General features: G+C 34.8%; 1 pseudogene; it reads left to right on the forward strand.

The window, feature by feature from the left end:
- Positions 1-13301: 13301 nt before the first annotated feature.
- Positions 13302-13717, forward strand: LOC150012868 (large ribosomal subunit protein mL42 pseudogene; annotated as a pseudogene).
- The last annotated feature ends 216 nt before the right edge of the window (positions 13718-13933 follow it).

Below are 13933 nucleotides of genomic sequence, written 5' to 3' on the forward strand. Positions count from 1 at the left end.
AAGAATATCTCACTTCCAATGCTCCAAGTAATCTAGTTTAGTGTTAACAACTAATGTAGATGAAGCACCTTGAACATTGCATATAGCGGGCATTCATTACTTTTTTAAAAAGTAAGTTAAGTCAAAGGAATAAATATTTAATAAGAAGATTATAGTCAGTGTCAAACTTATAAGAAATATGGATTAAGCCAAGCGTTTCTCATATGGAAAAGAAGAGCCTTGGTTATGTCCTAATGACTATGGATATGGTGTGGAAAGAGGTGGAGCATATGATAATCTTGAAGTGTAGAGAATTTGTTTTAATATCATTCACTTTATGCAGTTAAGGCTTTCTGAGACAGGAAAAACAAGGGAAAGTTAAACAAAATCTTCTTTCTTTAGTTGAAAGACAGAAGGAAGGATATTACATTTCTATTGAGGTCAGGATGCATCAAATTGTACTCTATAGTTTTTGTTGTAAGAACATTTATGGTCACAAATATGTACACAGGCATACTGGGTGAGATAAGTAGGTTCAAAAAGTTATCAATACTCTCTTACTCTTCCTAGAAAAATATTTTAGTATTTATGAAAGTTTAATCTTCAAACTTGTGAGGGTTCTTTTTGTAAACAATAAAGTTCTTAGAAAGATCTGGGTACAGCTCATAGACTTAAAGAATGCCTGTAATTTGAAAAGCAAGTCCCCAAGATGAAATTAGTTAATGCACATAAAGTTTTTATAACAGTGTTGGCACATAGAAAGGCTGCTTTTTTATTATTTTAAATTGCAGAGCTATGTAATAACTATTAAGAAACCAAAGAAAGGCATTTCAGAGAGGTTCACCAATTGAAGTATAAGAGGTAGTGATCCTTGGGGATAATCAGTTCATAAGTTAAAAAAAGAATAAAAAGTAGCATAATGTGGTAAGCACAATTCTGTGATGACCTCAGAAAAACCCACTACATTGTATATAATCCTCTTCCCTTAAATGTGGCAGAACCTGTAAATATACAGTGTGTCAATAAGTGTTCGAGTTACATCATCTGGAGAGGGTGAAGGAATTTTGCAGATGCCATTAATGTGTTAATCAAAGGGAGATTATCTCCAGTGGTCCTGGCCTAAGCAGTCATGCCTTATAAGAGGGTCCAGAGGTCAGAAACTTCCCCTCCTGCTGTCCTTGAAGAAGCAAGCAGGCATGAGTTCTGTAGCTGCAAGAACATTAATTTTTCCAATAATCATGAGAGCTTGGAAGTGGACCTTGAGCCTCAGATGAGTTTGCAGTCATCCTTATCATTATTATCATCACTACCATTATTGCAGTCTTAAAGATCTAAAAGAGAACCTCACTAAACAGCGCTCCCATTTCGGACCCCTGAAAACTGTCAATAAAATTGGAATTGTTTGAAGCCACTATGTTTGTGATAATGTTTTAAGCAGTAATAGAAAAGCCAAACATAAAATGTCTCAAGAAACTATGCAAAATCACTGACATAAATAAAGATGTAATTAAATGAATAAAGGTCAGATCAAGGGATATTAACTTCTAAAATGTATATTAAAATAATATGTGCTTGGCACATGCTTACATTTATTTCCTATTACTGTTGCTGATCCCACTGCTAGTTATTATATAACTTATCTGATCTCTAATGAACAATTAATATTGCAGAGTTGCAATGAAAATGTCAAATGGGATGGGCTAGAGAAGCTTCAAATACTTATGGAATATTCATTCAACCACTTTGTAGGTGCCTGCCAACCTGCTGTATGATTTCACAAGGACAGGCTAATAACTTTCATCACCTTCTTCCATAAATGGAGCAGGTTCCACTGAAGGACTTAAAAAAACAACAGAAATAACTTGACGCAGGAATTACTGCTGAATCAATGGTGGATTGAGGTAGTAAGTATCAGTTAAAGAACATAATCAATCCCTGTCTAATCATAGATCAGTCCATCAACAAATTAATCAAAACATTATTCTTTCCCTCAAGAATAAGGAGGCAAACAAATGATAGTCCTGGAGACCTTTCATGGTGGGAGAGAAATATTGCACATGAATATATGCACATAAAAGAAAATATAAGGATTTAGGAAATTCATGTTCAAGTTTATAAATTACATTAAGATTATACAGTACTTTTATGGTTATAAACTTCATTTGTCTCAACTGTGTTTCTAGAACCTAGAATATTATGAAGAATAATGTCTTTAAGTATTAAGATTTCAATGTTCACTATAGGTTTCTTGATACAAATTTCTAGTATCTTTAGATTCATGTTGATTTCTAGTTATTATTTAACCAGTTAAGGAAAGTTGAAGGAATACAATAAAAAAATTAAAAAATAAAAAGAAGGAACGATGGAAAAAACTTCTCTTTTCTTTTTCAAAATGCATTTTACCCTAATACCTCAAAAGTTCTTGCACAATGAGTTCACAACTATTATTTTTGAGTTATCGTTACAATGAGTTTTTGGAAGAAGCATGTAATAGTTCATTAAAAATTAATGAGGAAATGCATGCTTTTTTTGCCAAGAAATAAAATACTTTCACCTTCAAAATTTCTTCTCAGAACCACATTTGATTTAAGAGATTTCACTAGGGTTCTAAATGGTTCCTGTACTCAACTGAATCCTTGAATTTTTCAAGGAAGCTAATTAATGATAATTAGACTATTTGGTTATGTTTATTATTTGTTCCTAAATAATTACTATGGGGTAAAAAGCTTTATTTTAATAATTTTCTATATATTTCCTTTTTCTTTAAAGAATTTATTTATTTGTTTGTTTGTTTGTTTATTTTTTTTAGAGAGAGGGGAAAGGAGAAAGAGAGGAAGAGAAACATCACTGTATGGTTGCCTCTCACTCGTGCTTCCAACTGGGGACTTGATGTGCAACCTAGTCATGTGCCCTGACTGGGAATCGAACCAGCGACACTTGGCTAGCAGGCTGACGCTCAATCAACTGAGCCACAGCAGCCAGGGCTTTATATTTCCTTTTTATAACATATGTTACATATAGGTATATGAGCCAAAGACTACAAAACAAAAACATTTGATTATTCTGTAGTGTTTATGATATTATATATGGCTCAATAAATTCAACAAATGCAAAGTGGATGAGAAAGAAAAAATGTGTTTTTGTTTATTTAATTTGGAAGGTACAGATGTGGCCATAAAATCCATACTAAATTAAGTAAAAATACTTTGATTATCACTTCTTTTTTTAAAATTAAATCACAGTTGCTTACTTGGTGAGGATAAGGGAAACGAAAGCTATGAAAAGTTTTCAAACATCCTTTACAAAATCAGAAAAGATTAAATAATGATTCTATTTTCATATTAGATGTGAAAATAAACAAATGATATTTCTAGAATCATTCTTAAACAAATTCTCCAATGTTATGATTTTATATTATAAATAAAATTTTATCAATTTGAATTATTAAATTAATTATCTCCTTAGAGATATGAAGTACATATACGAAAAACAACAGAATCATAAGAAGTAAAAGAGATCAGGGAAGGTATAACTGTTAATATAAGGCCAAATATATAATATTGTGTGAATAATTTTTAAAATGTTTTTGTAATGAGTTAAAAAATAATATAATAATTAAATCTTAATTATTCCTTATTTGACTAAAATATTTTATAATGCCTAAGATTTTTAGTAGTTGCTTCTGCTCTCAGAGGTAATCTTAGGTTCTACAAAGCAGTGGTCCCCACCTTTTTTGACATCAGGGACCTGTTTCATGGATGATAATTTTTGCATTGACCAGGCAGGGGGGAAGGAGAAGGATGGCTTTACAACCTGCCACAGGTGCAGCTTAATTGTCACTTGCCACTCACTGATAGGGTTTTGATATGATTCTGCAATCAATTGATTTATTATCATCTTTGTGCAGTCAGACCTCCTACTGATGATCATCCGTATTTGCAGCCGTTCCCCAGCACTAGCCTCACCGCCTCAGCTCCACCTCAGATCATCAGGCATTAGATTCTCATAAGGAGCACTCAGCCTAGATCCCTTATATGCACAGTGCACAGCAAGGTTCATGTTCCCATGAGAATCTACTGCCGCTGCTGATCTGAAAGGAGGTGGAGCTCATGTGGTAATGCGAGCAATGAAGAATGGCTGTAAACACACATGAAGCTTTGCTGCTCAGTTGCCACTCGCCTCCTTCTGTGCAACCTGGTTCATAACAGGCCTTGCACTTGTATTGGTCTATGGCCAAGGGAATTGGGGACCCCTGCTGCAATCCATCAACTATAAAGGAATTGCTGTTTACCAAATCATAGGACATCTCCCTGAAAGAGTGTAGACTAAAGAAATTAGAAACTTTCCTAGATGAGCTTAGGCCTACTAAATCAGACCCAGAGGGCTCCTCACTCATAAAACCTAGACAACAGGACAATAAAGTAGTAGATGGCTGGAACTGTTTAAATAATGGTAAGAACATATTTCAGCCTATATTTATCATTTTTTAGTTATGCAAAAAGGTTTCCAGAGCATCCTGTCTCCTGATCCTTACTGTATTTTTACTTTGATTGTTTATCTGCTAAAATGCTAATTTATTGAAAGCAGGTACTATATTCTGTTTATACTTTAACAGGTTTTAGTTGAAAGTAGTTACTAAATATTGTTTCTGAGATAGAAGTTATTCTAGATTTGTTTAAAAGGCAAATTTTAAAATATACAAATTAAACCATGACACCAAGGAAAAAGTACAGTTTGCAGCTTGATAGTATATAACTTCTTAGTGCATTGAGAGGCAATATGATGTAGTCATGTAAGTTAAACTTTCTGTATTTAAATCCCAATTATATTCCTTTAAACAACTAAAACTATGCATGCCTGGTTTCTCATGTACAACCTGCTGATTAAACGTGTAAGTCAATGAGTTAAGCATATTACCTAATTTTACACAGTGGAAACTTGCTTGTGTTGATTTGCTCTATCACAGTCTAAATTAATGCCACCATGTTTTAAGATATTTCATGAAATATACAGTTAATGAGTTAACTCTTGTATGAGTATTGCTTAAATGATACTTCCACACCAAAATTTGAAAGTCAGAATACCTTTGTGAATCATACTAAAACATTATAATTAAATTATATTTGTGTTCAGTACTTGTGAAATTATATATTAAAAAATTGATACAAGTCAATGACTATAATGTATACATCTCCAACCATCAAACAAACTAGAAAATTGTGAGAAACTATCCAGAAGTGCAGCTGGGCAAGGCCTTGACACTGATGACTATGAGAAGAGTTTTAAAGGCATTTGAGTTTGTCATTTAAATAATTCAACATAGAGCTGGTCAAAATGCATATATTTTGCTCAGACAACAATATCTCAAAGAAAGAAATCAGAAAACTTTATGCAATTATAAATTTGGTCGACAGCAGTAGCACAACTGAAGGTTCAGTGCAATCCCTTGTTCTTATCAGTGTGATTCTTTGTTCTTTTGTTCCTTTGTTCCCTTCATAAGGTGAAACAAGGTATGTTGTATGAAGTTATCAAAGTTTGTTCTCATAAAATTTATGTTCATCTTGATGAGTCAACTGATGTTGATGGTCTGTTAAGTTGCTAATATGGCTGAAGTAAAAAAGAAAGGGATCACAGAGCAGTTATTATGTTTTGAAAAAAATATGACTAATATAAAAGAAGTCAATGTGTTCAATTATATCACGGACTTCTTTGGGAAACTTAAATAATAAAGGCTACTTTTGGTTGTCCAAAAACAAAAACAAAAACAAAAACAAAACACTGAGATTTTTTATGTCTATTGAAAGAAAGTATCATGATCATACAATACATGTTGGATACTCATGCACTTGCTACTTAGACTTTGCCAATGACTTTAAAGTATAAATTTTTTGTGTTACTCTATACATTAAGTAATGTAATAGCTATACTTGGAACTTTCATATTCTTGGAGGTTTTATCAGAGAAATAGACAGCGAGTAATGAGCAAATGATCCTTTGACAAACAAATGTGAGGTGACTCCCCAAGGGTGAGATAGTTATTAACATTTTTTGATAGGGGTAAAATTTATATATTAGTTTATGGCCTGGCCAAAAAGAAAGCTAATTCTTCTGCCAGAAAATATGATAAGTGGTTTTTTTTTTTTGTCAATAAATGAGTTCAATAAATATATGCAAATAAGTGAATACATTAAGATATAAAGCAACTTTTTATGGTGTATTTTTAAAAGAACTGTTTTGATAAAACATTCTGAAAAGTCTACTTCTAACTATATTTGTTTTTTGAAAGAACATTTGTTTTAGAAAATGAAGGACTTACAATAGTAATATATATGACAGTATTGGATCCCTTTTATTTTAACTTTGTCAGTGATAGGTGATTTGATATACTACTCATCTATCCATAAATCTGAATGGTTTAAGTTAATAAAACTTGAGTATTTGCTTTCTTCAATTAGTTCTATTTCTATAACTAACAAAGTAACTACATACAAAAAAACCTGAAATGTCTTATTTTACAATATGGTTGTGTAAGTTTTTGCCCTAGTGGTATCCCCAAATATAGCATATTTCACACAAATGTTTAGAATGTCAAATGTTCAGTACTTCTGTCTCCTAAGATGACAAGCCTAATTGTTGACTTACATTCAAAGAGTGAGGACCATTGCTGCTAAGACTCAGATTGTTCAGAGAGAGACCTTCAGCTCATCCAAGCCTTTGACATTTCTGCCACTATTTTTTTCTTATGCTTACTGAAACACCATACTGTTAATTTTTCCCTAAGGGTAGTGCTGGTTGCAACAAGTTTGCTGTAAGAGTTGGAACACAGATGTGTCTCCATGAGAATCAGACAAAATACTGAGAGTTCTAAGAGCTCCTCACACTGCCACAGGATCACGTCCCAGGACTGGTGGTAAGGCTAAACTGCTTGTTTCAGTCCTGCCCACTTTAAGGAGTGAAGAATTCCTACTCAGGCTACCTTAGATATTTCTGGTTCTGGGAAAGAACATTTTCCCTAAATCCATTATTCTCTTGTCAAGTGTCTTACACTGCCAAACTGACCTGGGTTCCCTATGTAGAAGCACATTAGCTTTAGAACATCAACACTTTATCAAGAAGAGAGTGTGTCCTTTGGTGGGCTGCAGCTGAACAGGATTCAGAGTCTGCAATTTAGTGGACACAAATTGATCCTCCTTTCACCACTGGACTTGATACAGGATCAGCTAATGATTGTTTCACTTTTTAACTCCATGGTGATTTTTCATGCTTCACTTTTTCTTGTCCCTGTGTCGGGATCATCTATTTCAATCTGATAAATGATGATAATGTAGAATCTTGGGGATGAGTGATTGGGTTCCTTATTCTTTTCTTCTCAACAGACTTCTGGGCTTCTTAGTCAAACCAGCTCCCTGCTTTTCAGAAATATTTAAGAAAAAACAATCTAAACTTTTCTCAAGAGAGAAAAAAATCCCACCTTATTGGATAAGATACCATTTATATTTGACATTGGAGAACTGTCACCACTATATATCAATACAAAGGCAAGTGACTGCCTAGAGAAGAGTGATAAATATGTGTGGCAATTCCTCAAGTAGTTTCTTATGTCTTGAGTAATATTGAACAATGTAATAGCAGGAAATTGACTGAACTAATTAACTTAAAAAATGTTTAAGGCACACACCTTTTATGTGTTATTATATTATTTCCTCAAAACTACAATATATTCTAATTATTTTTCTTTTTATGTTTATAATTTAAAAAAATTTAAAACGACATCAATGTGTTTTAAAAGAGGTACAAGGAACAATTTTGAAATAAATTGCAAGAGTGAAAACTCACTTGTCTGGGACAAATTAGGCTATTTGGGCCATATAAAATGAATTAGAACATTAATATGATTCTATTCAATGAATTAGTGAATGCATGATAGAATGGAATTTATAGATTCACGAAACTTTCTGAACATTATTTGAAATGATTTTCCATCTTTGGTGGAAGGAGGGCTTCATACCCTTTTTAAAAAAAATAATGCTAGAACTCTTCAAGTAGTCAATAATGGACAGAAAACAAACTAAGTGATCCTCAAGGTTTAAGATGTATATTTTAAGGTAGGGGAGGTTGCCATAATTCACACTCTCCTAAGATCTTTATTAGGGCTTAGAATTCAAGTATCATTATCCTTAAGTTAATGCTGCTTCCACTCAGTAGTGACTTTGACTCATGCATGATCTTTAAAGGCCTTTTCAGACCTTATATTTGAGATTTTCTCTGTAAAGTGTGTGTCTGTACCATACCATAATGGTTGATAAAGATGGTGTTCTTTTGTATCAAGAATAAAGACTGGCACAGAGAGAAAAACACCTTGAAACAAGAACTGAAAGATTAGATGTTATTTAGAATGTTCATATTCTGCTTGATACTTGTTTTGCTTATCTTTACTCCAATTCAGAGATGGCAATACTATAGCACACCTAAAAGTCATATCCTCAGAGATTTTGCCTAGAATTCAGAAAAAAACTAACTCATGTTGTAATATTTGAGGATAACTGCAACTATAAAAATGGCATTTACAAACATGCAAAATTTATTTTCATATAAAATTAACTGCATAGTACCAGAATTCTTAACCATTGCTCTTTGTATTTATGTTAATTTTATATGAAGTTTTAAAAGACATCTCAGATTATATAACAATTTCAGTCAGTGAATGAAAATGAAACTGTATGTAGAAAATGTCTTTTTGTAGAAATTAAATATCCACTCTTTGCCTTTTATTTTAACATTGGCTTAGCTTGTGTTTACCTTTTAATCAGAATAATTTATGTCATTCTGTGTCCATGAACTTAATTAAAAACATGAAAATCTACCACCAAAAAGAAGAAAATTTCTTCATTTCAGGTACAATTCAAATGCCTTAAAGTTATTTTTAAATGTTATCCCTATCATTGTATGGTGAGCTCAAACTAGGAGTATAGTTTCAATTTGGTATGCTCTGATTGACTTACCTTTCCCTATGCTTGGTCTTTCTCTTCAAAAAGCTACATCGTGTGATGGCACTCACACCAATTATAGCACTGCTTTGTACTAAGGCATCCTTTCCAGAAGGCCCCTGTTAAAATGCAAATATGCCATCTGGCAAGCATCTACCTCATTACCTCACACCATCATCAAGGCATATACTATGTATCATACTAGATATGGAAGAGACACTGAGCTGATGAACTCTGACTAAGAAGGCCAATGGATAAATCCCAAGTAAAATGTGCTTCAGGATATGGCCTAAGCAGAAAGAGGAGAGTAAAATGTGTGGTGAGAGGAACTGAAGAAAGTTTATCCAAGTGTGGCATTTAATCCAAGTCCTGGCTGTGATGGATTCACAGAGACCCAGAATGGCAGAGCTGGAAGAGAAATTTGAAAACGTAATCAAACACCTTTACCTTACATCTGAGTAATCTGAGGCTGCAAATAGCTAAATGATTTTTCTAAATGCCCTCAGCTAGATTGTCATCATTAGCTCTTGAAGCCCAGAGGACCAGCACTTAACCTAATGCCTTAGCATCTCCCCATGTGTAAAGCTGCATAATTATTTGCATGTAATTTTATGTGCATACTTGGTGGATTTTACTTTTTTCAACTACTTTGAAATCCCTTAAATGTTTCTTTTGTGTGTTTCCACAGCAGTCAGAGAGTTAAGGTTGTCCTTATTCCAGTCACCGCTGCCTGTCAATGTAAGAAACATTCAAACCTGTAAGAATTTTTTTGAGTTTATTTGAGCCAAACTGACAACAACTGCCGGAAGAAAAAAACCTCAACGAATTGAGAAAATACTCTGGAGAAGGGCATTTTGCACCTTATTTTATATATTACAATCAACAGAGAAGATATAAGTGGGTTACATAAAATCCATTGGTGATAGATTAGTGAGGCAGGAGAGAGGAAAGTGTTGGTGGAGATCTCTGGGATAAAAAGTAAAATGATAGACACATACTTCTTTTACACGGGTGCATACAGGATAATTAATAGTCAAAAATTAACATGAAATGATAACAATGAGGAGATTTGTGGTTTTCCCCTGGTTTGGTGCCTATGCTTGAGGGTTCTAGAGGAAGGAAATCTCACATTCCAAAGGTATATTATCTTAGATGCAAAAAGACAATAAACTGTCTCAATTAAGATAAAGATTGACCTTTGTCAGGGAAGGTTCTAGCCTAGGACAGAACTATTTGCCATAAACTGCTTTTAGTTAGTAAGTTTTAATTTCAGGCCATCCCATGTAGTTCTTAGTCTCTGAGTTGATAAGGCTGCCACAGAGGCCTCCCCTGGAGTTGTCAAGTTTAGTATGTGACCCCCTTTTTTATCTGTAAGAATGTTATATGTCAATACATTTTTTTAATTGTTCTTCTATTACATTTGTCCAATTTTCTCTGGTTGCTCTCCCCTGCTCCACCCACCCTTTCCTCCCACAGTCAATCCCCACCCTGTTGTCTGTCCATGGACAGTTCATTGACTAGACCCTTCCCTTTCTCTCCCCTACCCCTCTCTCCTCTGGTCCATATCAGTCTGTTCCATCTTCCCATGCCTCTGGTTCTATTTTGCTCATTTGTATGCTTTGCTCACTAGGTTCCTCTAATAGGTGAGATCATATGGTACTTTTCTTTCACAGCATGGCTTATTTCACTAAGCATAATACTCTCCAGTTCCATCCATGTTGTTGCAAAAGGTAGGAGTTCCTTCTTTCTTTCTGCTGCATAGTATTCCACTGTGTAAATGTACCATTTTTTTGATCCACTCATCTACTGATAGGCACTTAGGCTGTTTCCAATACTTGGCTATTACAAATAATGCTGCTATGAACATAGGGGTGCATAGGTTTTTGAATTGGTGTTTCATGATTCTTTGGGTATAATTTCAGCAATGGAATTACTGAATCAAAAGCAGTTCCATTTTTAGTTTTTTAAGGAAATTTCATACTGTTTTCCATAGTGGCTGCACCAGTCTGCATTCCTACCTACAGTGCACTCAGTCGTCGTCGGCAGCCGTCCGTCTCGAGAGACGATGGTGTAGCTTCTTAAGAGTCTATCTGCACCGCCGAGAATGGCTGTGCAGTCCGACTCGGGAGTGACACGGTATCTGTCTCCTCCCGTGTTGAATCGACATCTTGTGATGACGCTGGAGTGCCCTCTCCAGTGAAGCTGAAGCTACAGAGCCTGGGCAGGGTGATATGGAGGGTCTGCTGTTGCCCATGCAGCAGACCCCCCCTCTCTTCGCAGCTGAAGGGTCCAAGGGAAAGACGGAGTCAATACAGCTTGGCTTCAGGTGCGCCGCAGGAGTTGCCGGTGTTGACTACAACGTCAAACCGCCTTAGGGACTCCGGCTCCGGATTTTCTGTCGGGGTTTACTCCCTTAGCCTTTCCCCTGAAGAGGTATGCCGCAAGGCAGCGGAGGTTTTTTGGAGTCAGAGTTTTCCTTCTCTGATGTACAGTGCACTAGGTTTCCCTTTTCTCCACATCCTCACCGACACTTGTTGTTTGTTGATTTGTTGATCATGGCCATTCTGATTGGTGGGAGGTGGTATATCATTGTGGTTTTAATTTGCATTTTTCTGATGGCTGGTGATGTTGAGCATTCTTTCATATGTGTATGGGCCCTCTGTATGTCCTCCTTGGAGAAGTGTCTGTTCATATCCTTTGCCAATTTTTTAATTGGATTGTTTGTCTTTCTGGTGTTGTTGCATTTTATGAGTTCTTTATATATTTTGTAGATCAAACCCTTTTCTGATGTATCATTGGCCAATATGTTTTCCCAGATGGCTGATTCCTTTTTCATTTTGATGATGTTTTCTTTAGCCATGCAAAAACTTTTTAATTTGATGTATTCCCATTTTTTTTACTCTTTCCTTCATTTCCCTTGCCCTAGAGGATATATTGGTAAAAATATTGCTGCAGGGATATTTGTAATTTTCTTGCCTATGTTTTCCTCTAGGACTTTTATGGTGTCACGATTTATATTTAAGTCTTTGATCCGTCTTGAATGTATTCTGGCATATGGTGTAAATTGGCAGTCTAGTTTCTTTCTTTCTTTCTTTCTTTCTTTCTTTCTTTCTTTCTTTCTTTTTTCTTTTTTTTTTTTGCATATACCATGCAGTTCTCCCAGCACTATTTGTTGAAGAGGCTCTTTTCATCCCATTTTATGCTCCTTCCCCATTTGTCATATATTAATTGACCATAGAGACTTGGGTTTATTTCTGGGCTCTCTATTCTGTTCCATTGATCTATGTGTTTGTTCTTATACCAGTACCAGACTATTTTGATTACAGTGGCCTTGTAATATAGGTATTGTGATCTCTCATACTTTGTTCTTCCTTCTCAGAATTCCTGAGGCTATTCAGTGTCACTTTTTGTTCCATGTATGTTTTTGAAATATTTGTTCTAAATTTGTGAAATATGTCATTGGTATTTTAATAAGGATTGAGTTGAATCTGTAGATTGCTTTGGGTCATATGGACATTTTAATGATGTTAATTCTTCTAATCCATGAGCACAGTATATGCTTCCATTTATTTGTATCTTCCTTAATTTCTTCTTTCAGTGTTCTGTAGTTTCATGAGTACAGATCTTTTACCTCTGTGGTTAAGTTTATTCCTAGGTACTTCATTCTCTTGTTGCTATAGTAAATGGGATTTTTTTCCTAGTTTCTGTTTTTAATATTTTATTGTTGATTTACAAAAAATGCCTTCAATTTCTGAATATTGACTTTGTATCCTGCTATTTTGCCAAATTCACTGATTAGGTCAAGTAGTTTATTGTGACCCCTTTTATCCATATACCCAAGGTCAACTTCCTAGCACCAGTAGAGCTTAATGAATAATTTATGAGTAATTTCTTCTTTAAAAATGTTCTTTGTACCTGGCTGCTTTGGCTCAGTGGATTGAGCATCAGCCTGCAAACCAAGTGTCACTGGTTGGATTCCCAGTCAGGGCACGTGACTAGGTTGCACGCCAGGTCCCCAGTTGGAGATGTGTGAGAGGCAACCGCACATTGATGTTTCTCTCCCTCTTTTTCTCCTTTCCCTTCTCTCTAAAAACAGATAAGTAAAATAAAGTAACCTTATTAAAAAATTAATTAATTAATTTTAAAAAATGTTCTTTGAAGAGGAAGTCACGTGGAGTTGTATATCCTAGGACCCGGATTGGGGCAAGATGGCGAGGTCTTGGTGAGGATCTGTCGAGGGATGAAAATAGGTATACCTAGAAGCAAGTTTTAAAGGCTTTTTCTCTTTGCATCATATTTTTCATACCACCTGATAAGCATCTTGCTTGATTCACCATGGCAGTAACAGCAGTGAAGTGAGTGATATCAAACAGAACTATCTTGAAACATTTATTTCCAATTAAAAATGGAGGTTTATATTGTGTTTGTCATAAATCCATATATTCTTTGCTTCCAGATGACTATAATTTCAAAGTAGAGCTTGCTTTGACATCTGATGACTGGACTATAGTTTGCTACCATCCTTCTGTGGACATTCCATATGAACACACAAAACCTATCCCTTGACCAGATCCTGTGCGCAATTATGAAGAAACACTGGATCATGTACTGAAGAAAAAGACGAACACTTTGAACAAGGACATATGATAGAACAACTTAGCAAAATGTTCTTTACTACTAAGCACCATTGGTATCCTCATGGATAGTACCATAGACATTGTAAGAAACCAAATCCTCCAAAAGACAGATGATATTGAGGTTCTCAGTAATCAAAGAAAAATATTTTCCTGTGTCTCATTTGACATTTGAGAAAGTCAAGTATATTCACTACTCTGTTATATAGTAAAATAATAATAATATGTATTCTCTTATAAAAAAAAGTTATTTGTAGTATGAGGAGATTATTGTCAATTTTGTTGGGTACACTAACAATATTCTACTGAGATTTTGCTTCCTAGCAATTGTCA

The sequence above is a fragment of the Furipterus horrens genome, unplaced genomic scaffold, assembly GCF_987537825.1.
Source record: "Furipterus horrens unplaced genomic scaffold, mFurHor1.1.pri manual_scaffold_4, whole genome shotgun sequence".
In the NCBI taxonomy this organism is placed as follows: domain Eukaryota; kingdom Metazoa; phylum Chordata; class Mammalia; order Chiroptera; family Furipteridae; genus Furipterus; species Furipterus horrens.